The sequence below is a fragment of the Tachyglossus aculeatus genome, chromosome X1, assembly GCF_015852505.1.
Source record: "Tachyglossus aculeatus isolate mTacAcu1 chromosome X1, mTacAcu1.pri, whole genome shotgun sequence".
In the NCBI taxonomy this organism is placed as follows: Eukaryota; Metazoa; Chordata; class Mammalia; order Monotremata; family Tachyglossidae; genus Tachyglossus; species Tachyglossus aculeatus.
In genome coordinates this window covers 60,921,671-60,947,440 of record NC_052101.1, presented here as the reverse complement: position 1 = coordinate 60,947,440, position 25,770 = coordinate 60,921,671, and the positions used below count along the sequence as shown (strand labels likewise).

At 41.1% G+C, this 25,770-nt stretch overlaps 1 long non-coding RNA gene across 1 annotated transcript in view; it reads right to left on the bottom strand.

Annotated features, from left to right (window-relative positions):
• Positions 1-897: 897 nt before the first annotated feature.
• Positions 898-25,770, bottom strand: part of LOC119919629 — a 263,698-nt gene continuing 238,825 nt past the window's right edge. The window contains exon 4 of the long non-coding RNA XR_005447709.1: positions 898-949. This is a non-coding gene — a long non-coding RNA (uncharacterized LOC119919629). The remainder of the gene's footprint in view (positions 950-25,770) is intronic.

Genomic DNA, 25,770 nt, shown 5'->3' with positions numbered 1-25,770 from the left:
GGGATTCAATACCTGTCCTCCCTTCTACTTAACCTGTGAGCCCCATGTTCAACTTGTATCTACTCCAGTGCTCAAAACAGAGAGTGACATAGCTTAACAAAATACCATCATTATCATTACCACTATTGAGATTGAAAGTCAATTTAATCATTCGAGTTCAAGTGGCCACACTTGTTTACACATCAAATGGCATCATTAAAAGCATTGTTTTAGCAGTGGTGTCGCCATCATAGCTTGACTGAATGAAGGGATTTTGCTTGCCTGTCAAAGGCTGGGGTCTCAGCCAGAGGGGAAGAGATTTGGGCGTGGGGGAAATCAATCAATCAATCAATCGTATTTATTGAGTGCTTACTGTGTGCAGAGCACTGTACTAAGCGCTTGGGAAGTACAAGTTGGCAACATATAGAGACAGTCCCTACCCAACAGTGGGCTCACAGTCTAGAAGGGGGAGACAGAGAACAAAACCAAACATATTAACAAAATAAAATAAATAGAATAGATATGTACAAGTAAAATAAATAAATAAATAGAGTAATAAATATGTACAAACATATGTACGGGAAAGATGGTTCCTGTGAGAGTGAGAGGCTTATATTATTGACAGAAGGAAGAATGGGGTAAGGAGGACATGAGCTAGACAGCCCAATGCTAGCCCCAAGATGAAATGAGGCATTTGTCTATGACTGAAAGGTTCCTCTTCCTTCCTGCCACCTACCGCAGAGCAGTCAGAGACTTTCTGGCAGTTCCTGATGTTGTCGCTGTTCCTGCCCCATGGCTTGTGAGGAAGAATGAGAGGTGGGGAAAGAGGGGGCTGTACAGCAATCCCCACAGCAGATGCTGATCCTACTGCTGCAAAGAGAACACGAAAGCCGGGAGGAGGGAAAGGGTAAGGATAGGCAATTCTTACCTTTCGAACCTGCGTCATAAAGTCGGATCCACTGTAGGAAATCTGAAATAAGATGTAAATTCAGAGATGTTAATAAAAGCCATTCTTCCTAACTCAGAAAGCCTAAGTCCTTCCTCTATAGTATTTATGGCTTGACCAATGCCATGCACATGTGCACAGTCGTTGTACAAAGCAGAAAAAAGTGCCCTTTCAGAAGAACGTTTCCTAAGGCGTTCTATCCAAAACACACGGCAAAGGCACATGTTACGGGAACACTGAGCATATTCCTCCAAATGAGCATCAAAAAGAGCCAACTGGAGCTTCAGAATTACTGAGAAATAAGCACTCTGTGAATTTTCACATCTGAGCAAAGGTTAAGGCTATTTGAAGTTGCAAGTTCGAGGTGCAGTACCCAATGATATCCTAAAATCTTACTATTTCACCACCACTGCTTCAGTCGAGCACCCCAGGTAACGTGGGCCCCACACTCCGTCTCTGCCCTAGCTGTCTCTTGATTGCCACCAACCCTCACCACCACCTGCCTGGCAGGATGGCTGACTTGCCATCATTTGCCACTGCAGCCCACCCTTCAGGAATGCCTGCTTGCTGTTTGGGTTAAAGGATTTTTTTTTGATCCATGGCTCTCAGCCCCATTATATTTTTGATTCACAGTTCTTCAGTTCATGAGGGTAGGCCACCCCTGATACAATGGTCCCTTGACTCTGAGATGAGATAGAGTGAAGGAAAAGTGAGCTCAGGTTTAGATGCCTTGTTCACTTGGAAGCAAAACAGTAACAGATACTATCACTTCTATAAAAGAATGATGTCCAGGGTGTACGAACTATAGTTGCTGACTTCTTTGGAATAAGTTGAGATTCCATGTACCATATGAGGGTGATTTGATGTGGTAATTACCTCACTCTTGACAAGTAAGGTAATTAATGTAGCAAAATACTACTATAATGTGTGTAAATTTAGATCACCATAATCAGAGAGCCCGTCTGTTCAACAAACTGTTCAATTTTTAAAATACATATCTATATATCTATATTTATTGATGATGAATTTTTCATACCATTAAAGGTATGAAATTGGCCCTATTGAACCCTGACTCAATTTAATATGTATTGTCTGGTAGAGGTTTTTTACTGAATATTTAAATATGCCCAGGCTGACCAAACAATATAGCTGAACCAGGACAGTCCCAGAATTCCACAGGCTGTTGTCTCAATTTAAAAAAAAATATATAAAGGCAGTCATTTCTCCTAGCACACAATAGTCAGGTTCTTGAGTACCTCATTTTACAGAAAAATTGAGTGATAGGAAACATAGATTCAATTGGAATTGAAAGATAAGGGGATAGATGGTTCAAAGATTCCATCAAGACTGACTTTTGTTAATACACATTCCTATATTGTTGTTATGTACACCGCTAGAATACACTGTGCACCCAGCCGGCCACTCATTGTTTTACTGTATTAAATACCGAAGAGTTGCAAAAACACAATGAAAAACAAAGCACTGAATAGTACAGTAAAGGCTGAGGCAGAGGCTGGGAAGGAAATCAGCATCATGCCTTGATGGATTCCATGTACATGTGCATTAATCAATCAATCAATGTTCATTAAACACCCTGATGAGTACTTTGCACCATACAACAGCAGCAGCAAGACATATTCCCTGCCTTCAAAGAATTTACAGTCTAACAGGAGAGAAAGACAAAAGTTATTTACAAATAGTGGAAGCAAGAAAATGAACAAGGAAATAACAGGCAGTAGCATGAATATTTCAGGATGAGATAACTAAATAATTAATTGAGTAGACAATTGAATGCACATATGTACATAAGTGCTGATAATGGGAATACAACTCATAAGTAGTACGTATGTCTGTGGGTGGATTCCACTAGGGGCATTGTGAACTAATAAGGAAAGGGAAGATTTTCAGAGGGCTTTGATGATGGGGAGAGCTATGGATTTGGGTGGGAGAGGGAATTTCAGCCTGGGGAAAGTTGAGGGCCAGGTACATTTAGATGAAATTAGGTGGAATGAAAAGTGTGAGACAGGGAGTAGCAGGAGAAGAGAGCCGACATGTAAGATGTGAGGATCTGGTGGAAACCTCTAAAGCCAATTGTAAGAAATTTTTGCTTGGTGCAGAAGCAGATGACAAAAAGCCAGTGAAGGTTCTTGAGGAGTGGCGAGATGTGTTGTGAGTGTCATTTTTTAATAGCATTTGTTAAGCACTTACTATGTGCCAGACACTGTACTAAGCGCTGGGGTAGATGCAAACTAATCAGGTTGGACACAGTCCATGTCCCACATGGGGCACACAGTATTAATCCTCATTTTGCAGATTAGGTAAGTGAAGGCCAGAGAAGTGAAGTGACTTCCCTAAGATCACACAGCAGAAAAGTGGTAGAGCCAGGAATAGAATCCAGGCTTTCTAGACTGTAAGCTCCTCCTCTAGACTGTAAGCTTGTTGTGGGCAGGGAATGTGTCTGTTATATTGTTGTATTGTACTCTCCCAAGTGCTTAGTATGGTGCTCTGCACACAGTAAGTGCTTAATAAATACAACTGACTGGCTGGCTTACTGACTTCTGATTCCCAAGCCTGTGCTTTACCCACTAGGCAACACTGCTTCTCATTTCAGTAAAATGATATGGTCAATGGTGTGCAATATAGAGCTGGAAGCAAGGAGTCCAGTGAGGAACTTGATACAGTAATCTAACTATGATATGACTAAAGATCGAACCAGAATGGTAGTTGTATGGGTGGAGATGAAAGGGCAAATCCAGGAAATATTGTGAAGGAAGAACTGGCAGGATTTACAGTGGACTGAATATAAGAGAGGAAAGGGGAAAACCAGAGAAGCAGCATGGCTCAGTGGAAAGAGCACGGGCTTTGGAGTCAGAGGTCATGGGTTCAAATCCTGGCTCTGCCAATTGTCAGCTGTGTGACTTTGGGCAAGTCATTTAACTTCTCTGGGCCTCAGTTACCTCATCTGTAAAATGGGGATTAAGACTGTGAGCCCACTGTGGGACAACCTGATCACCTTGTAACCTCCCCAGTGCTAAGAACAGTGCTTAATAAATACCCTCATTATTATCATTATTATTATTAAAGGTGGGGAGGAGTCAAGAATGACAACAAGGTTGTGGGCTTCTGGGATAGGGATGATGGTGGAGCTATCAACTGAGGTGGGAAAGTTCGGGGGAAGACATGTTGAATTAGAAGTGCTGGCAGGCTATTTAAGTGGACATGTCTAGGAGGCACGAGAAAAACCATTTGTGAGTGACTATTTCTTCCTATACCAAATCTACTCGCAACAACTTGCAGATCAGGTTACATCAAACCGACTCGTGTTGTGAGAAGAAAGGTTCCAGTTAATCAATCACACTATACCCAAATTGTCTAATGCATCCCCCTCATCCCCCTCTCCACCCCCCCATCTTACCTCCTTCCCTTCCCCACAGCACCTGTATATATGTATATATGTTTGTACATATTTGTTACTCTATTTATTTATTTATTTATTTTACTTGTACATATCTATTCTATTTATTTTATTTTCTTAGTATGTTTGGTTTTGTTCTCTGTCTCCCCCTTTTAGACTGTGAGCCCACTGTTGCATAGGGACTGTATATGTTGCCAACTTGTACTTCCCAAGCGCTTAGTACAGTGCTCTGCACACAGTCAGCACTCAATAAATACGATTGATGATGATGATGATGATAGCCAAAGTGAATGTACCTCGGGAATTGGGACCCCACACTTCCATTTTCTCTCTGCTTTCTTACTTTATCCAAGAGAAATGCCAGCATGTATCAATCAATCAATCATTGTTATTGAGTGCTTGCTGTGTGCAGAGCACTCTACTTGCCTGTACAGACAGTTTGTTTGAAAAAGGTACAACTTTATAAGCATATGTAAAGAAAGGCACTTGGTTCAACATTTGAACTGAGACCAGCTTTGAAAGCCAAATTAGTTTCCATTAGGGCAGTCACTTACAGCCCTCTTGTATCCAAACAAGGAGAGCCACATGACACATTACACAGGACACATAGCATAATGTGATGCTATCACAGATGCCATTTTCTGGAAGAATATTTGGCATGATTCTGGAACATTTTTCCAGAGACACCACTGAATACCCCACCTTGTTCCCATCAGTGTGAAGTCTGGCACCACATACACATTGCAGAAGATGGCAGCAGGGGCGGTGATGTAGGGAGGCTCAGTGCAAAAAAGGGACATAAATGCACTAAACCCAAGGGGACAGGCCATCTGAAAACCAGACTGCCCAGTATAAAAGTAGAAGACTGCCCACATTAGCTTCCATTGATGAGCAGGTAGCGTCACCAAAAAAAAAAGTTTACCGTTACTTTGTAAAATGTGCATAATCCCTGTTCTCTGTACTTGATGAGGGTGAGAAAGGCCTCCAAAGGATTGCCATTGTGGGGATGAAATAATTAGTTCTGCTCCTACAGCTCTTTGGACAGCCTTAGCTAGCCTGCTTCAGCCCTTAGTGGGGACTGGAAGATGAGCTGAGATGCTGTTTCTACTTCTTCCCCCAGGCCATCAGGCTGCAGCTCCTTGGGCTGGCAGGTTCTGATGAGATTAGGTGGAGGCCCATCTCACCCGCCCAGAGTGCCTGGTGGGATCTTCAGGGGCAAGGTAACCGAGACCACCTTTCTTGGATGCCACCCTAAACATGACTACTCATATATGGCACTGGCAAAGAAAAAGAGTAGAAGGTGAGTAATCTCTCTCCTTCCTCTCCCTTTTTGGTCCTTGTTTCCCCTTTATATTCACCACGATTCCTCTTCACTGTTCCTCTACTTGCCTCTCTTCCCGTTTCTTCATTCTGTTCCCTCTCACCTAAGCTCCATCTGGCCCTACTTTCCAATCAATCAATCAATCAATTGTTTTTTTATCATATTTATCAAGCACTTACTCTGCAGAGCACTGTACTGAGTGCTTAGGAGAGTACGATATAAAAGAGTTGATAGACTAGTTCCTGGCCCAGAATGAGCTCAGAGTCTAGAGGGGAAACAGACAATAATATGAATAAATTAATTACGGATATGTACATAAGGGATGTGGGGCTGAGAGAGGGGTGAGTTATGGGTGAAAATCCTAGTGCAAGGGTGACTCTGAAGGGAGTGGGAGAAGAGACAATGAGTGCTTTGTTGGGAAAGACCTTTTGGAGGAGGTGTGCTTTTAAAAAGGTGTCAAAAGTGAAGAGAGTGATCAACTGCTGGATATGAAGAGGGAGGGCATTCCAGGCCAGAGGCAGGACATGGGTGAGGGATTGGCAGCGAGATAGATGAGACTGAGGTATGGTGAGTAGGTTGGCATTAGAGGAGCTAAGTGTGCGGGCTGGGTTATAGTAGGAAAGCAGGGAGGTAAAGTAGGAAGGGGCAACGTGACTGAGTGCTTCAAAGCCTAGGGCAAGGAGTTTCTGTTTGATGCAGAGGTGGATGGGCAATTACTGAATGTTCTTGAGGAGAGGGGAGATATGGACTGAAAACATTTGTAGAAAAATGATCCAGGCAGCAGAGTGAAGTATGGATTCAAGTGGAGAGAGACAGGAGGCAGAGATGAGCAATGAGGCTAATGCAGTAATCAAGGTGGGATAGTATAAGTGCTTAGATTAACATGGTAGCAGTTTGGATGGAGGGAAAGGTAGTGAAGGTTGAACCAATGGGATGTAGTGATAGATTGAATATGTGAGCTGAATGAGAAAGGTGAGACGAGGACAATGCCAAGGTTACGGGCTTGGAAAACAGGAAGGATGGTGGTGCTGTCTATGGTGATGGAAAGTCAAGGGGAGGGCAGGATTTGGGTGGGAATATGGGGAGTTCTGTTTTAGACCTGCTAAGTTTGAGGTGTCAATAGGACATCCAAGTTGAGATAACCTGAAAGCCGAAGGAAATAAGAGATTACAGAGAGGGAGAGAGATCAGGGCTGGAGATAGATTGGGACTCATTAGCATAGAAATGGTAATTGATGCCATGGAAGTGAATTAATTCTCTGAGGGAGTGGATGTAGATGGAGAATTTAAAGGGACCCAGGCCTGAGCCTTGAGGGACCCCCACACACCCCTCCAGTATGGGGTGGGAGGAAGAGGAGGATCCCGCAAAAGAGACTAAGTGGCCAGAGACGCAAGAGGAGAAACAGAAGAGGACAGTGTCAGTGTCCCATCACTGTTGACGGCACTACCATCCTTCCCGTGTCACAAGCCCGCAACCTTGGTGTCATCCTCGACTCCACTCTCTCGTTCACCCCTCACATCCAAGCCGTCACCAAAACCTGCCGGTCTCAGCTCTGCAACATCGCCAAGATCCGCCCTTTCCTCTCCATCCAAACCGCTACCCTGCTCGTTCAAGCTCTCATCCTATCCCGTCTGGACTACTGTATCAGCCTCCTGTCCGATCTCCCATCCTCTTGTCTCTCCCCGCTTCAACCATATTTCACGCCGCTGCCCGGATTGTCTTTGTCCGGAAACGCTCTGGGCATGTTACTCCCCTCCTCAAAAATCTCCAGTGGCTACTAATCAACCTACGCATCAGGCGGAAACGCATCACCCTCGGCTTCAAGGCTCTCCATCACCTTGCCCCCTCCTACCTCACCTCCCTTCTCTCCTTCCACAGCCGAGCCCGCACCCTCCGCTCCTCTGCTGCTAATCTCCTCACCGTGCCTCATTCTCGCCTGTGCCGCCGTCGACCCCCGGCCCACGTCATCCCTCTGGCCTGGAATGCCCTCCCTCCCAACATCCGCCAAGCTAGCTCTCTTCCTCCCTTCAAGGCCCTACTGAGAGCTCACCTCCTCCAGGAGGCCTTCCCAGACTGAGCCCCCTCCTTCCTCTCTCGCTCCTCCCCCTCTCCATCATCCCCCCCGCCTTACCTCCTTCCCTTCCCCACAGCACCTGTATATATGTATATATGTTTGTACATATTTATTACTCTATTTATTTGTTTATTTTACTTGCACATATCTATTCTATTTATTTTATTTTGTTAATATGTTTGGTTTTATTCTCTGTCTCCCCCTTCTAGACTGTGAGCCCCCTGTTGGGTAGGGACCGTCTCTATATGTTGCCAACTTGCACTTCTCAAGTGCTTAGTACAGTGCTCTGCACACAGTAAGCACTCAATAAATACGATTGATTGATTGATTGATTGAAGCCAAGGATGGTCAATGTTTACGGAAGAAGGGGATGGTCGATGGTGCCAAAGGCAGCTGAGAGGTAGAGCTGGATTAGGATGAAGTAGAGGCCAGCTGGATTTGGCAAGAAGGAAATGACTGACCTTTGAGAGGGCAGTTATGAAATAGTGAAGAGGACAAGGCAAGAATTGGAGGAGAGGAAGTGGAGGCAGCATGTGTGGACAATTCGCTCAAGGCATTTGGAGATGAATGGTAGGAGGGAGAAGGGGTGATGACTGGACTCCTGGTCCCTAATACTTGCCACTGGCCTGATCAGTTGGGCTGTAGGTGTACCAAGGATGAGGTGGGAGATTCTCTCACTTCCACTGAGCTGTGAAGGGTCCTCTCCCCTCAGACTGGCTCTCACAGGCAAGCCAGGAGATCCTCTTAATCTGGAATCCAGAAGGGTCTCTTTTGTGCCCCACTGGGCTCCAGCATCTGCAGAGGCATTTTTGTACCCCTGCTAGGCTCTGGGGCTGGATTGGGGCCTTTATTTGGTTCCACCTGGCCTTGGGGCCAGCCAGAGGTTGTTGAACGACCACTGTGGATCAGGGGAGGGTTTCCACACCGCCTAAAGTCATTCCCCTGAACAACACACCTCTCTGGAAGTCCTATGTTTCATCCCATGCTCATAATGAATAATAGCCATGCTGTCTAAGAACACGGTTACTGATCTGGAATAACATGGGACCATTTAATGATTGTCAGGACATCATGGGAAGTGTGACTATTTATCTGTGAAATCCTAATTTTTTTATGTCAAATGTAAACATAATGAAATGTCATTATATTTCCTTTTTAGTTCATTTTAGACCACATATTTTGCCTCAAGTTAGAACTACTCTAAAATAACCCAATGGTTCATATCCCCAAACGGTATCATTCAAGACCATCTTCTTCCATGCTATTACAAGTCAGACATCTCTCCTTACATGTCAAGTTTTAGAAGTCCAGAAATGAAAACAAAGATGCAATTAGATTAGGCAGACTTGGAAAAGATTTAAGGACTAAAGGCCCATGGGTCTTCTTTGAGTCTCACTGAACAGGCAAAAACTTCCACCTCAAGGAGATTTCCTAAAATAATTTGCTGAAATCCACTCGTTAGAATATGGGAATCAATCAATCAATCAATCAATCATATTTATTGAGTGCTTACTGTGTGAGGAGCACTGTACTAAGCGCTTGGGAAGTACAAGTTGGCAACATACAGAGACGGTCCCTACCCAACAGTGGGCTCACAGTCTAGAAGGGGGAGACAGAGAACAAAACCAAACATACTAACAAAATAAAATAAATAGAATAGATATGTACAAGTAAAATAAATAAATAAATAAATAGAGTAACAAATATGTACAAACATATATACATATATACAGGTGCTGTGGGGAAGGGAAGGAGGTAAGGCGGAGGAGATGGAGAGGGTGGGGAGGGGGAGAGGAAGGAGGGGGCTCAGTCTGGGAAGGCCTCCTGGAGGAGGTGAGCTCTCAGTATGGCCTTGAAGGGAGGAAGAGAGCTAGCTTGGCGGATGGGCCGAGGGAGGGCATTCCAGGCCAGGGGGATGATGTGGGCCGGGGGTCGACGGCAGGACAGGTGAGAACGAGGCACGGTGAGGAGATTAGCGGCAGAGGAGCTGAGGGTGCGGGCTGGGCTGTAAAAGGAGAGAAGGGAGGTGAGGTAGGAGGGGGCGAGGTGATGGAGAGCCTTGAAGCCGAGGGTGAGGAGTTTCTGCCTGATGCGTATGTTGATTGGTAGCCACTGAAGATTTTTGAGGAGGGGAGTAACATGCCCAGAGCGTTTCTGGACAAAGACAATCTGGGCAGCGGCGTGAAATATGGATTGAAACGGGGAGAGACAAAAGGATGGGAGATCGGAGAGGAGGCTGATACAGTAGTCCAGACGGGATAGGATGAGAGCTTGAACGAGCAGGGTAGCGGTTTGGATGGGGAGGAAAGGGCGGATCTTGGCGATGTTGCGGAGCTGAGACCGGCAGGTTTTGGTGACGGCTTAGATGTGATGGGTGAACGAGAGAGTGGAGTCGAGGATGACACCAAGGTTGCGGGCTTGTGAGACGGGAAGGATGGTAGTGCCGTCAACGGTGATGGGAAAGTCAGGGAGAAGGCAGGGTTTGGGAGGGAAGACAAGGAGTTCAGTCTTGGACATGCTGAGTTTTAGGTGGCAGGCAGACATCCAGATGGAGATGTCCTGAAGGCAGGTGGAGATGCGAGCCTGGAGGGAGGGGGAGAGAGCAGGGGCAGAGATGTAGATTTGGGTGTCATCAGCGTAGAGATGATAGTTGAAGCTGTGGGAGCGAATGAGGTCACCAGGGGAGTGAGTGTAGATCGAGAACAGAAGGGGACAAAGAACTGAACCTTGAGGAACCCCCACAGTAAGGAGATGGGACGGGGAGGAGGAGCCCGCAAAAGAGACTGAGAATGAACGACCGGAGAGATAAGAGGAGAACCAGGAGAGGACGGAGTCTGTGAAGCCAAGGTTGGATAGCGTGTTGAGGAGAAGGGGGTGGTCCACAGTGTTGAAGGCAGCTGAGAGGTCATGGAGGATTAGGACAGAGTATGAGCCGTTGGATTTGGCAAGCAGGAGGTCATTGGTGACCTTGGAGAGAGCAGTTTCCGTGGAATGTAGGGAACAGAAGCCAGACTGGAGGGGGTCGAGTTGGGAAGATAAATAACTATCTTTTTTTATCTAAGACAGCTCCTATCATCTCATTCATCTTTGCTCAGTTATGAGGGGTCAAGACATAAATGACCTTGTATTTTCTATTTGGAGTTTCTCCTTACACTGCATAAGTTTAGATGAGAGAAAGTGTTACACTAAGGAAAGTAGGAACTAGAACACTGGCAGATTGAAAAGATGAGGTGGGGAACACTACTCATTTCTAATGACTGATGCTTTCTAATTAATGAGATCTCTTTTTAAATGTATTTCATATCGGATATTTAACTCACAGAGAAAACTAGAAATAAACCTAACAGGGAGTCTCCCTCAAATTCTAAATTAAAGGCTACCATTTAGATTTGGCTAACCATAAGATTTTCATAGAGTCCACCTTTGAACATGTTTAACTACCAAGGAGCAAATATTTAAAGGTGAAAAAGAGAGACATTCTATAGTAATACCTTTAGTATTTACACTGAGATATAAAAGTCACAAAAACAGTATGCTACATCTGTGACTAAAGCCATAAAGAACAGTCAGGGGAGGGCCAGGGGGACGGCCTATGACAAATAACTACTTTTGTGCACACGAGGACGGTGTTATATTGCTGAAAACAGTAGTAGTAATGGTATTTATTGAGCATCTACTGAGTGCAATACACAGTGCTAAGCACTTGGGAAAGTGTACCCGAAGCACAATACGTACACTCTGCCCACAAGGAGCTTACAATCTAAAGTGGGAGGCAGACATAAACATACTTAAAAATAGTGGAATCAAAATGAATAATTGAATGTAAAAATGTATGGGGGTATGAATAACTGCATAAGTAATAGGAGTGGATGTTAGGTTGAAGACTACATCTTACAACAGGGGATGTTCACCTACCTAAAACACATCATAAGAGCAATGAATCAAGAGCTCTCTCTACATATTGGCTCACCTTACCTACTCTTTTCCTGCTCACACTCTTCTCTCCTCCCACTCTTTGCACACCTTACTGTACCCTGTTTTCTGCCTCCATACTCTCTTGTCCATACTGTCCCCCAACCTAAAACTCCCTTTCTCCCAAATCCACCAGACCTCAGCCCTCTCCCCCTCATAATGCTTATAGTCCCATCTCCTCTAACAAGCCTTCCCTGACTAATTATCAGCACCCCACGTCCTATCAGCTCAACAGTCACCTCCAGCACTTATGCATTTATTTATACTCATACTTATCACTTGTGTATACCTATAAATATATACACAAATGGGGCAAAGGGGGTTGAGGACTTCATCATGGCTTCTGTCACAGCAGGTCAACTTCAAGAAAGTTTATGATGGTCTAAAGACAGTTTGTTCAGATGTACATACAAATCCCTCAGAAAAACCTGTAGTGATTTCATTGTGAAATCAGTTACCTTTCACTTGGCCTCCACACGTTCACTCACTTTTTGCCTAAAGGCCACAAATAGGGGCTAAAATGCAAATGGAACAATGAAATAAGAACAAAAACTTTGAAGTACAACCAACTTTTAACAGCACAAAGCCCAACATGAGACTAAGCAAGAGGTGTGTAGCTGCCATGCTTGCATCTGAGCCTAACAATGGGAGCCCAATGGGTGGCAAGAGAGTTTTAGCATTTGAAACAGCAGGTAGCAGGCAGATGTGCACTCCTGGAAAACTATGGTTATCAAACCTATATCACCATAGTAGCCAAAAGTAGACACATAATGTGAACACTCAAAACCGTGAGTAAAAAAACTGTACTTGGTACGGTAAAGATATGCTTAATTCTTTTGATTATTTACTCTGTAATTTGGGAAGGCCTGAATGTAAGAGTGAAAAGCAATGGAGACTGCCATTAAGAGAGTCATCTGTTATTCTAAATTATTTCTCATGAGAAATATGAATAGTTTAAGAAATGAGATACAGAAGACAAACTGAGATGCACTGCTGAAGCTGAACTAGTCATTTGGGCTAGTTCAACTACAAATAGTAGTGAAAAATAATTTTAGTCTGCCACTTGAAGTTACTGAAGTTCTTTTATTATTTAAATGTTATGTTCATTTTGAAGTCACTGTTTAGTGGAGAACATGAATACCTCAGTACAAAATAAAATGAGCTTTCAGTTCATACATAAATAAAATATAAACTAAACTGTAACAGCTTAAACTATACAAACTGGAAATACTTATCTTCCAGTTTGAACATTTAATACCTCAATGACATAATCAGCACTTTTTACAAAAGGTTCATGGCTCAAACCAGAGCATGCATTGAGTTTGCTTTCAAGAAGTAATTCTAAAATGCTTGTTTAGGATGGAGAGAAATTATTTTTTAGATTTGATAATATGAAGAATATTTTTTCAAGTGTGCCCTATAAGTTTTTTTTATATCTTTGCACCATAGAAACACTACAATTTTAGACCCATTTTAACTCTTCATGAAATATTTACATCATTCTATTTGGTTATTTCTTAATTACTGTCTCCTTTCTACCTCTAGGACCATGTGATGATGCTTTAATGCTTCCATAGACTGTAAGCAAGGTTTTCTTTGCAAGAAATCTAAATCATTCCAATTACCAATACTTTTATATTCATATGTTTTACTAAAAATAGATTGTAAAGCTGAACAAGATCCACAACAGAACTGCTTTACGGAATGCTTTCTCATTCATACTTATAAATGAATTTGGAATCAAAACATCTCCCCTTGGATTTTTCTAGAAGAATGGAAACACTGTTTCACATATGTAACTGAGATGACGGCTGCCTTTTACTTATTGTATTAATTTACTACTAAGGAATATCCCTGTTTTACACTACTGAATCCTTGATTTATAGTTTGTTTTTCAAAAGTGCAATTTCATCAGTAGGTCAGCTGCAATCTTTATATGAAAAAAAATCCCATAACTTCATTTCAGCTTTTTAGAAAATGCTATTGTTTTTTGGAAGTTGCAATAACAACAGTTACTGTTGTTGAGTCATGTAGCTATCACTTTAGTGGATTAAATTCATCATCTTTTTCTTTCCATATGATTAATATGCCATGCAAAAAACAGAATTCAACTTACCATATCTAAGCACAAACTCAAAATGCTTAACTAAACATTTTGGAATTATGACTATTAAAATTAGTATACATCTTTTCCATTTCTGAACACTGTACAAATACTCATAATTTCAGGGGAAGAACTGGGATCAGAAGTGTCCGTCAGACTCTCTGAAAATTGATGATACATAAAATTTGGACCACTACAAATAAGCATAAGGAAATACAAAACCACTACTGTATGTATATTTCAAATTTTATAAAATGTAATTCTCAATTTTTTCCAACCTTATGCCTACTCAACACTGTGAAAACCACAAAAGCTAATAGTAATAGGAAACCTCCTTATACTCGTAGGATAATTACATTAAAGTCAATCTTACTACAGGCATTGTGAAGTGAGAAGCAGCATGGCTCAATGGAAAGAGCACACGGGCTTTGGAGTCAGAGGTCATGGGTTAAAATACCAGTTCCACCACGTGTCAGCTGTGTGACTTTGGGCAAGTCACTTCACTTCTCTGAGCCTCAGTTCCCTCATCTGTAAAATGGGGATTAAGAGTGTGAGCCCCACGTGGGACAACCTGATCACCTTGTAACCTCCGCAGTGCTTAGAACAGTGCTTTGCACATAGTAAGTGCTTAATAAATGCCATTAAAAAAAGTGACATGAGATGAGATCTCCCTATCGATTAACCAATCATATCTACTGAGCACTTACAGTGTGCAGATCGCTGTACTAAGCACTTGGGAGATTACAATATAACAGCAAGGTTCTTACAGTCCAGAGGTGGAAGCAGACATTAATATACATGAATAAATTATGGTTATGTACATAAGTGCTGTGGGGCTGAGAATGGGGTGACTAAAGGTTGCAAATCCCCATCATACAAACCAATATAAAATCTATTCATTTAACATTTCATCCCATTCCCTTATTTTTCCATCCTAGATAGAAACTCTATATTAGCTGAACTTGCTAATGTGGAGCAATGGCACTTAAAAATGAACTTTTAAAAATCCAAAATTGGATTGAAGTTACTTGATTAGAATTATTGACTTAATACTTCTACTACATGAGCTAATTGGGATCGAGGCTAGTTCAGATCATCAAAAGTTCTGCAAAGCAAATGTCATTTGGCTTAACTACCTTTCTGGCTGGCACATACCCGATTTTCTTTGGTTCCCCAGTATTTTTTTTTCTTTCTTTTTTTTTTTGGTGGGGGAGGTAGGTGATGTAAGGGAGTTAAGTGAACTAGCCTAATTTCAGAAAGCTGGTCATTCTTGTAACTAAACTTTCCCCATAGGAATTTAGAGACACAAATAGTTCATTCTTGTGATAGAACAGGAATCTGAGAAGAAAGATTTCCAGCTCGTCAAGATCTAGTAACAGGAATGCTGTGATCACTTCATTATGATAATGTATAACTATATGGGACAGTCTTTGGCACTCTCTTTAAGCTTTGGAGTGCTTTAAATTTTCTTTAGAGTGTTTAATCAACCAAGGAAATTGTAGCTTTAAGGACAGAAAATTGAAGTTGTTCAAGTGAATGGGAAAGACAAGAATTGGATATTGAACTCTGGCCTTTCACATAATGATACAGGTGACTCCCATCAAATCTGCTCAATTCCTCTCTTTAGCAGATAATCATTCTATACAGCAAAGGTAAGGTGGTGCAATGGAAATCTCCAATACTGTAAGTTACTTGCTATCAGTCAGGCAACAAAGGCTCACTGATACTTCCCACCATACCAAATGGGGGTACATATAAAAGCATTTTCTAAAGCATACAATAATGCCACAATGCTCATATTACCTCTATATATTAAAAATTTCTTCAGCAAGAGGGTAAATGATCAAAGTTTCCAGTCTTTTAAAAATCTTTTCAGCATTGGAAAAGTTTAGTGTGATTCATAAAATCATCCTACTAGACTATTTCAATCAATGCTATTTATTGTGATCTTACTGTGGGCAGAGCACTGTACAAAGAGGAAGGGAGGGTTCAATACAATAAAGTTAGTAGACATGATCCCTGCAATCAAGGAGCATGGCCTGGTGGAGTCAGAGGACCATGGCTCTAATCCTGACTCTGCCACTTATCTGCTGTGTGACCTTTGGCAGGTCACTTAATTTCTCTGTGCCTCAGTTACCTCATCTGTAAAATGAGGATGAAGACTGTGAGCTCCATGTGGAACATGGACTGTGTCCAATCTGATTATCTTCAACCTACCCCAGCGCTTAGTACAGTACCTGGTACATAGTAAGCACTTAACAAATGCCATGAAAAAAAAACAAAACCCAAAACGAGCTGACAATCTACTTTCTGACAGGTTATTAATGAACTCAGAAGGAAAAAAATGATATCTCTTTTTGCAGCAGTGGAAAGAGGTGAAGAATTTGTCCTTTTCTCGCCACTGAAGCCACTGTTGCCACTGCCCATGAGTACTTCATATTGGTGGAAGATTGGACAAAAGAGGGCAATGAAGAGTCACAGAATGTATGTAAGAAACAATCTACACATTCAAATTCTCTGGCAGTAACAGGACCAGGTCGGGGTACTTTAAAATATGCACTAACACAAGTTGTACATGGCATCAATTGTGCCAATGCTGGCAACTTGTAAGAACCCTAGTAAAACATTAACTTGGATTGAATAGTAAAAAAACTCCACAGACACAACTATTTGATAGTCAATCTATTTAGCAACATTTTTACAAAGACCACTGCACTGTCCTTTGCAGAAACACCTAAAGTGCTAATGCCCTTGGCTCTTACTAGTACATTTGGGTACTTGGAGAAAGTGGTGGGGGAGGAATTAAAAATGCCAAAACCTTTCATTTGCAAAAACAATGGAAGCAATTAACTTTCCATACGCATTTCAGCATAAGAACTTAATGAAAATGGAGGACAACAATATGAACACAAAAGAACCCACACAAGATTGTCATGACTAAATATAACAGATAAAAAAGACATCATTTCACAGATAAAATATCATTATATTTGATAACATGTTGTCAGAAATGTCTTTATCCATGTATATGCATTTAAATAGTACAAAAGCAGACATTAGATCCTTTCAGTTTACATTTGTAAACTGTCTGATCCATCACATGCCCATCATACATAGCTTACATTTAGAATGTGAGTATTTTGGTATATTTTATATGCTGGTATATTTTATCATTTTCTTCATAATTTGCATCCAGGTTACCTTAGAGAATCAGTAAGGTTGCACACTAAACCAAAATGAACCAAGATAATTCATTATTCTAGATCATATAAACCAAAATCTTAAATTATTCTGCCTTCCTGGTAGACTAGCAATGGCCTTGTCTGCATGGAAGAAGGCATTTCTACCTTTGAAGAAAATTTTGCCCTGAATCTACTTAGGGCATATTGGAAGTTAGGTGCCAGCCTAATTTTGGATGGGATTGTCAGTCAATCAGTCAGTCGTATTTAATGAGTGCTTACTGTGTGCAGAGCACTGTATTAAGCACTTGGGAGATATAATATAACAATAACAGACACCTTCCCTGACCATAATGAGCCACCATTGTGAGCAGGGCTCGAATTGAGCATTGTTCTACTAGTCCTACTTTGTGCCCATCCAGATAATTATAACCACACCATAGCCTCCTGATGGATATGTTGTAATTTGGGCATTTTTTAATCCCTACCACTGCCATCCTAGAGGGCATCTAGTCCATCCCCATAGTTCAAGCAAGAGAGTGGCTATGCTTGAAAGACTCTGGACCAGCAACACAAAAGCATTAGCATTCAAGCATTGTAAGCGCTTTACGAGCTGCCTCCTTCTTAGTTATTTGCTCTGTTCCACTAAATACCAGCTGACTTTTTTGGCCATCAACAAGCTAACCACATAACTGCACTTCCCTCAGAGCTCCCCTGTCTTTAACTCTTCTCCGTGCAGATTCACCAAAATCCACCAGACCTTCACACCTTCAGAGACCCCCAATCACCTCTTCCAAGAGGCATTCCCTGACTATGAAACCCCCACCTTCTGCTTAATACCAAGCTCTGTATACAGTAAGTGCTCAATGAACACTATTGACTGATTGACTGATGACAGCACTTTAGCACTCAATCAGATCTCTGTTTATCATCTATTTCATTATGCAGTTACCTACTTTTGTTTGTATTATTTGCATTGATGCTCTTAACTGTTTACCAAGTGCACATTTGACAATTTATATAAGTTTGCCTCCCCCATTATCTTGTAGACTCCACAAGGGCAGAAATTAGCTCTACTACTTTTCTGGCATGGCCCGAAGCTTCTAGTGCAGTGCTCTGCACACAGCAGACACTCAATAACTGTTCCTTATGATAATGATATCCTTCAGGTGGACTGCCCAGCCAACTAAGTGGCTGCATGACCACAATCTTCACATTTTAGTCCTTCCATGCTGATTTGCAATGTGCGCTACTAATCATAAATCCACCTAACATTAGACGGCTTAACAAGTCAGGTTACGTTGAGGCCACGGGAAACACGTGGATCCCATCATAGTCCTTCATCCTGGGGCTAGCGTGGCCTCACTCAGACAAGGTCACAATCTTGTAATCTTTATATGAAATTGTTTCAGGTTAGATATTCTTTTATCTATTCGAACTCTGAGTATTAAAACTAGAAGAAAGGGATGAAGAACTTGTTAAAAGCTGGTCAACTGTGCAATTCAAACTGCTACCTGCAATGTCTAAATCTGCTAAATTGCTAAATTTTAATAATAATAATAATGGCATTTGTTAAGCGCTTACTATGTGCAAAGCATTGTTCTAAGCACTGGGGGGATACAAGGTGATCAGGTTGCCCTGCATGGGGCTCACAGTCTTAATCTCCATTTTACAGATGAGGTAACTGAGGCACAAAGAAGTTAGGTGGCTTGCCCAAGGTCACACAGTTGAAAAGTGGCAGAGCTGAGATTCAAACCCTTGACCAATAATAATACAAACAGAATTGCTATGTAAATAATGCCTTCCCCACAGGAAGAAACTGAACAAGAGCCAAGACATAAACAGAACTCCTAATCTTCCCACCCAAAACCCTGTCCTTCCCCTGACTTTCCAATCACTGTAGTCGGCACCACCAAACTTCCTGCCTCACAGCCCGTAACCTTGGCATTATCCTTGATTCCTCTCTCTCATTCAACCCACATATTCAATCCATCACTAAATCCTGTCAGTCTGACCTTCACAACATGGCTAAAATCCATCCTTTTCCCTCCATCCAAACTGCTGCTATGTTAATCGAGGCACTTATCCAACCCCACCTGGATTACTGCATCAGCCTATTTGCTGACCTCCCAGCCTCCTGTCTATCCGCACTCCAGTCCATACTTCACTCTACTGCCTGGATTATTTTTCTACAAAAACGCTCAGGTCATGATTCCCCACGTCTCAAGAAGCTCCCGTGTTGCCCATCCACTTCCGCATCAAACAAAAACTCCTTACCATCGGCTTTAAAGCACTCAATCGCCTTGCCCCCTCCCACCTCACCTGACTGTTCTCTTACTATGTCTCAGCCCGCACAATTTGCTCCTCTAATGCCAACCTACTCACTGTACCTTATTGCCCTCCCTCCTCATATTCGACAATTACTCTCCCCTTTTCAAAGGCTTATTGAAGGAGCATCTCCTCTAAGAGGCCTTCCCTGACTAAGCCCTCCTCTCCTCTTCTCCCAATCCCTTCTGCGTCACCCTGACTTGTTCCCTTTATTCATTCTTTCTCCCAGTCCCACAGCACTTATGTATATATCTGTTATTTATTTATTTATGTATTTATTTATTTATTTATATTAATGTCTATCTCCCCCTCTAGACTTTAAGCTCATTGTGGGCAAGGAATGTGCCCATTATATTGTTGTATTGTACTTTCCTAAGTGCTTTGTACAGTGCACTCCTCCTCCCTCTGGCCTGGAATGCCCTCCCTCCGCACATCCGCCAAGCTAGCTCTCTTCCTCCCTTCAAAGCCATACTGAGAGCTCACCTCCTCCAGGATGCCTTCCCAGACTGAGCCCCCTTTTTTCTCTCCTCCTCCCCATCCCCCCAGCCCTACCTCCTTCCCCTTCTCACAGCACCTGTATATATGTTTGTACAGACTTATTACTCTACTTATTTTACTGGTACATATTTACTATTCTATTAATTTTGTTAATGATGTGCATCTAGCTTTACTTCTACTTATTCTGGTGACTTGACACCCGTCCACATGTTTTGTATTGTTGTCTGTCTCCCCCTTCTAGACTGTGAGCCCACTGTTGGGTAGGGACCGTCTCTATATGTTGCCAACTTGTATTTCCCAAGCACTTAGTACAGTGCTCTGCACACAGTAAGTGCTTAATAAATACGATTGAATGAATGAATGAATGAATGCACTGCACACAGTAAAGATTCAATAAATTTGACTGACTGACTGAAATGTCTATCTCATCACCTACCTCTCAGCCACCTCCTGCCTCTGTCCTGGAATGCCCTTCCTCTTCATATCTGACAGACAATTACTTTCCCCACCTGTAAAGCCTTAATGAAGACACATCTCCTCTCAGAGGCCTTCTCTAAGCACTCTTTTCCTCTTCTCCCACTTCCTTTTATGCTGCCTTGACTTGCTCTGTTTATGTACATATCTGTAGCTTTATTATTTATCTTAATGTCTGTTTCCCCCTCTAAACTGTAAGCTCACTGTGAGCAGGGAATGTGTCTGTTATATTGTTATAGTGTACTCTCCCAAGCATTTAGTACAGTGCTCTGCACACAGTAAGCACTCAATAAATACAATTTACTGACTGACTGACCTAAACATGAGGTATTCAAGTAAAGCACTACTTCAATATGAAATATAAAAATACCTTTCAATTATCATGAATATATGGTAGGAGTGAAGTGAAGACAATTTAAGGGTTTCAATCCTACCAATTAACAAATAAAACACCCAACGAGTCTGATCATAGAGGGCATCTTCAGATCCACATCTAAATATATGGGAATTTGCACTATTCCTACATTGCCCCAAGCTTCCTTGAAGCCAGTTTCACAAAAACCACTTAACCAGTTCAACAAAAATAAGCATAAGATTCATGTGCCATATGATAAATCATCTTAAAATTATACACATTTCATCTCCTTTTGTGTTTTATAAGAACAATAACCACCACACTATGATTAACAGTAAATAGTATTTATTAGATAGCATTTGTTTTGCTCACTGTGCACAATGAAAACCAAGCAGCTGTTTTTGAGTAGCATTCTCTAGAGAATATGTTTGGCTCTGTGGCTGAAAAAGTTTTTAATGCAAGCAGATTGACAGAACAAGAAACTCGCTGGTTAGATTCATCAGCTAGTAACAACGAAGCCAAATACATGACACATATTAGAGAGGAAAAAACTGGTAATTTTACCTTTGAAGAATACATCTCTTATGCTCTGTGTCATGTCTACTCCTAATTTTAATTTTGCACCATAGTTAAATTCAAGACTTTGTATTTAGCATATTCAGCATCTATCTAGTTAACACTCTAGGCAGCTAATACAAAATTTAAGAATTATACCGTTTGCTAGCTGCGATGCTATAGTGTTTCTGTCATGGGTTCATTGTGGCATATTAATAGCACAAAACCCGAATTGTTCAGTTTTCTTTTACAGTTTTAAATCTACAAACTATATAACTTACTCTCAACTGAAGGAATAAGCTTACTTGAGTTAGCAACTGGAATCTCACCCCCACCCCCTGTGTTTAGGGGGAATGATATTTTACGAATATGTATAGATTAAAGGCACTCTAACTTAGCATACCTCCATTAACTGAAAACAGGAAGAATCATAGAAAAGACTCTTGTAAATGTTCATTCAAAAACACGAACTTGCTTCCGATGGCAGCAGTGACATTTTAAAAAGCTTCACGCTAACAATGGGCTGCTATGGCTTTCACTAAACTACAAAAGTAGCATTAAGTTTACTAAAATGGAAGGTAACAGTTGACACACACTTGCTTTCAAGGATCCTTGGACAGAGCATGGCAACAGTTACAACAAATCAACAATATACAATAAAAATACCATAAACATACAGCATACATAATTAATCCAATCAAGTCTGCAAAGCAGGCAGGTTAAAATGAGTAACAGCTAATGTCTCTGAAAAAATTTGGACCCTGCTGCTCTTCCTGGCTAATTTTTGCCCTTAAATCTAACTCCACGTTAAGTGATTTTTATACCAACAGGGACTAAGAAGTAAATACATTGAGATTTTCTTATGGCAGTTTTTCCATTAAGAAAAGAGCGAGAAAGACTATCACGGTGAAATATATGTACTTTCTTTTCCTGATGAAAGGGTTTTTATTTTAGAAATCAATAAATGTATTCTCAATGTTCACACGGAGCAGAGATGAACAAAACAAATCTAGAATCTGAAAGAACAGAACACCACAGATCTTATGGTGACAACTGCTCACTGCTTTTATTGGCTGACTGCATTAATTTCCTGGATCTGACCTGTTTCTAAACCTAACTGCTGAGGTTGAGACCAAAAGCCTCTGGTCAATAAGATGCAACACTAATGTGTAAGGGGTGTGGACTTTCACTCAAAGAAAGGACAAGAAAGCTAGGCAGGAGGAAATCCTATACAGCCCAGTAGATTAGATGGCTGTGCATCTTCTCTATGACAGACTTAAACACGTTTCTGTTAACACAGAATATTGTCCCAACAGGCCGCAGTTTTCAAAGTACTTTGCCCTGACACAGCTAAGACTTTTCTAGAAGGAGTACTTGTAGCAAGAAGAGCTATCTAAGGTGAGATTTTATCAGCTGAAATGTAAAATACCCAATGAAGCAGTTCAAATGCACCAAATCCTGTTACTGAAAAAACAAAGAGCTTTCAGAAACATCTCCAGAATGATAGATATAATAGGACATGAGTAAATTATAACAATTAAAAACCATTAAAGAGCAAATAATTGAGAATAACTGTTTAGGTAACAATGACTTTCTTGAAAGTCTCATAACTGAAGATCCATTTTTAATCACTTTTTTGCAATAACTTGCATAATTTAACAATAATTACAGATATTTCATTTTTATACATCTGAAAGAGCATAAAGAGAAAACCATAAATTATATACTAACTCCAGCTGTTAAATGTTGGCATTTTGCTGAAAAAAAAGTTCAAAAATCTGTTTCCTTAAACCAAGGAAATGTGGAAAAAGGCCATCCTGCCAGTGGAAACATTCAACAGCAGAAAGCTCATGCTGCGGTTTCTTGCCGAGGCAGCAAACTCCTCTAAAAGGGAAGTTACTGCCAACTCAAATACTGTTTGCTTTCACACCCAAGAACAAACTGTGTGCATGGTGAAGGCTTCCTGAGGGCTCAATGCAGCTGGAGCATACTGAATAAAGGTAACTGTAATGTCAAAGCTACTGTAAAGTTGTTCTAATTTTTCTATCAGCAAGTAAGCAGCAAAGAAAACAATACTTTTTTTTTTTTGCCTTTCCCTGAAGTCTGGATCTACTGTAATTTAAACCTTACTTTCCCCAAGTCAACAAACCATGGGACCTTTCAGAAACAAAACAAAACAAAAAACCCCTCTCATCCAGTACAATCTACGGGTCAGACAGGAACAGACTCACAACAGCAATAATGATGGATTTCCATATCTCAACACAACATGCAATACACTTCTCCATAAGCAGGAAATGCAAAGGGAGGGTTCACGGCAACCTTGCAAACTGTAGCCAAAATATGCTGCCAAAGCAAATATCATTACTGGGAGGGCGCCGCTTGAAAGCAGCTTGGAGTTAACTTTGTGTCCCATTTCTGTGATGGGAGTCACTAAGTGTATGAGGGAAAGCATTCTGAGGGAAAAGGAAACAACCTAATTCTCCAAAATAGCTTTTATTCAAGTTTATTCCATGACAACTTGTAGTTTTTTATTTAAAAACCCAAAATAACCACAGTTTTTAATTTTTTTTTGCATAAAGCTTTCCTGCCCTGAGTTAAAACAGAAAAGTATTAAGTATTTGGAGTTTCATTTCCCCATCCAGCCTTGAAATCAATAGTTAAATTATTGTGCAATAGCATGTAGGCAGGAATACAAAATCCCTCCATCTGAGAAAAACTAAATGTTATCAAACCCTGCCTTGCCTTTCCTAGCCAGCTGGCACACCCAGAATCAAACACAGTTAATCATTTTAAGGAAGAATCATTTTCAAAGTAGAAAATCATATTGCTTATTTAAAAACTCCTACTCAATACTATTTTTTTTCTGGGTACTAGTGCCTAATACAACACACTAAAATGGCAAAAAGACACCAACTTTTATGAAAGAAATTGTGAAACTTTACAAGTGAAATCTCTAAATATTACCCAACTTTCTAATGTAATTTACCTCCGGCAAGGCTCCAAATACATTTACAGTTCCATACTGTATCAAGATTTACTGAAATATTAGGAGCCAAATGGCTTTCAGTAGCATAAAATTAGAACTGTCCCCATCCCCCCCTCAACTCCCTCCAAGAAAGTTTTGTGGTTCAAACGAATAATTCAAACAGGCCAGATTCAATACCTAAAGAAACATCACTTTCTTCCCAAATAAAAATTAGAATCTGCCTACTATTCCCCAAACACACAATAATATAGGAAAAGTGGTGTCTCTCCATGCCTCTGTGATGATTGATGCTGTGTCTTTTATTTCTTTCATCACTCCGTACCTTGTCTGGTCACTAGGAAGCTACAGACATACACTCCAGTCTTTCACTTTTTCAAGCCACAATTCTCCAATGCCAGGTTGCTGCCAATGTCCTTGCAACCAATGGTAAATAGGCCACAAGGTTCAAGTTAACTGCAGAGTGTTACTACACTGAACATCTGGTCATGAATGAACCGATTGCCCACTAACTCTCAGCATTGGGCAGCTGATGAAAAATTCAACATTTTCCTTGTTGGCACAGTTGTTTTGGAGAATTCTCTAGAGCTTCCTGAATTACATTAAGAAAATTTCACTGCAGCAATCTATATCTGTGAGAACAGCTGGTGTTGAAAGGGATCTGCTGCTCTCTCTGTGCTGGGGGACCTCATGTTGGATCATGCTACTTTTACTACATTTGTCCTTGAAAACTTAGCCCTCACTTTCAGGTACTAATAAAATGAATGGTAGGAATGTTAGTTCACAGTTTCCTGATTCCGTAAACAAATAAAGAGGGGAAACTTCAATTTTGTTTGGAAACGTGTTACTCAACTAATGGACAATTAGCTGGGAATAGCTATTAAGGCCGGCCACGAAAATTTAGGTGAATATTTCTGAATGGAAATCAGAACGGCTTCTGTACTCTACAACCGATAAATCATATGACCTCTGCCACATGCTTCTAAGGTTTTCATCACTTTTAACCCTAATAAATAAATACCAGTGATGATGATAATGATGATGATGATGATAAGATCTCATCCCAACTGACGCTTCTGCAGCCACAACTTATTTAAACTTAGCAAAAGCCTCCGCTAAGCCCCGGTGCAGAGCTCAATCGGAACAAATAAAATGCAATAGGCATACTATGCTAAGCAACAAGAAAGGTCAAATCTATGATCATGTTCGTTTTTAAAATCCTCTAAAAATGTATCACTAGAATTTAAAAAATAGCTTCTTAATGGATACATGTGATATATTATTACTCTATTTTTTGTATAAAAAAGGAAGTGGTAAACTTAAGTCAAGCTAAATTTAGGCTATTATCTATGCAGCATAAATTTCACTTCTGTGTATAAATGCTAACTTGCATATTTCTCCATGGTAACTAAACTATGATTAAAACAACAGTGAAACCAGCCTTTAAAGCCACCTGTTTAACTAGGAGCAACCTAATTTACAGAAATACTTGAACTTCAGAAATTTCATGGGAATCTATATTACGCTTTTCCCAGAAGAAAGCTCACTCCTTCCTGAACATATAATTGTAACATGCTTGGCCTT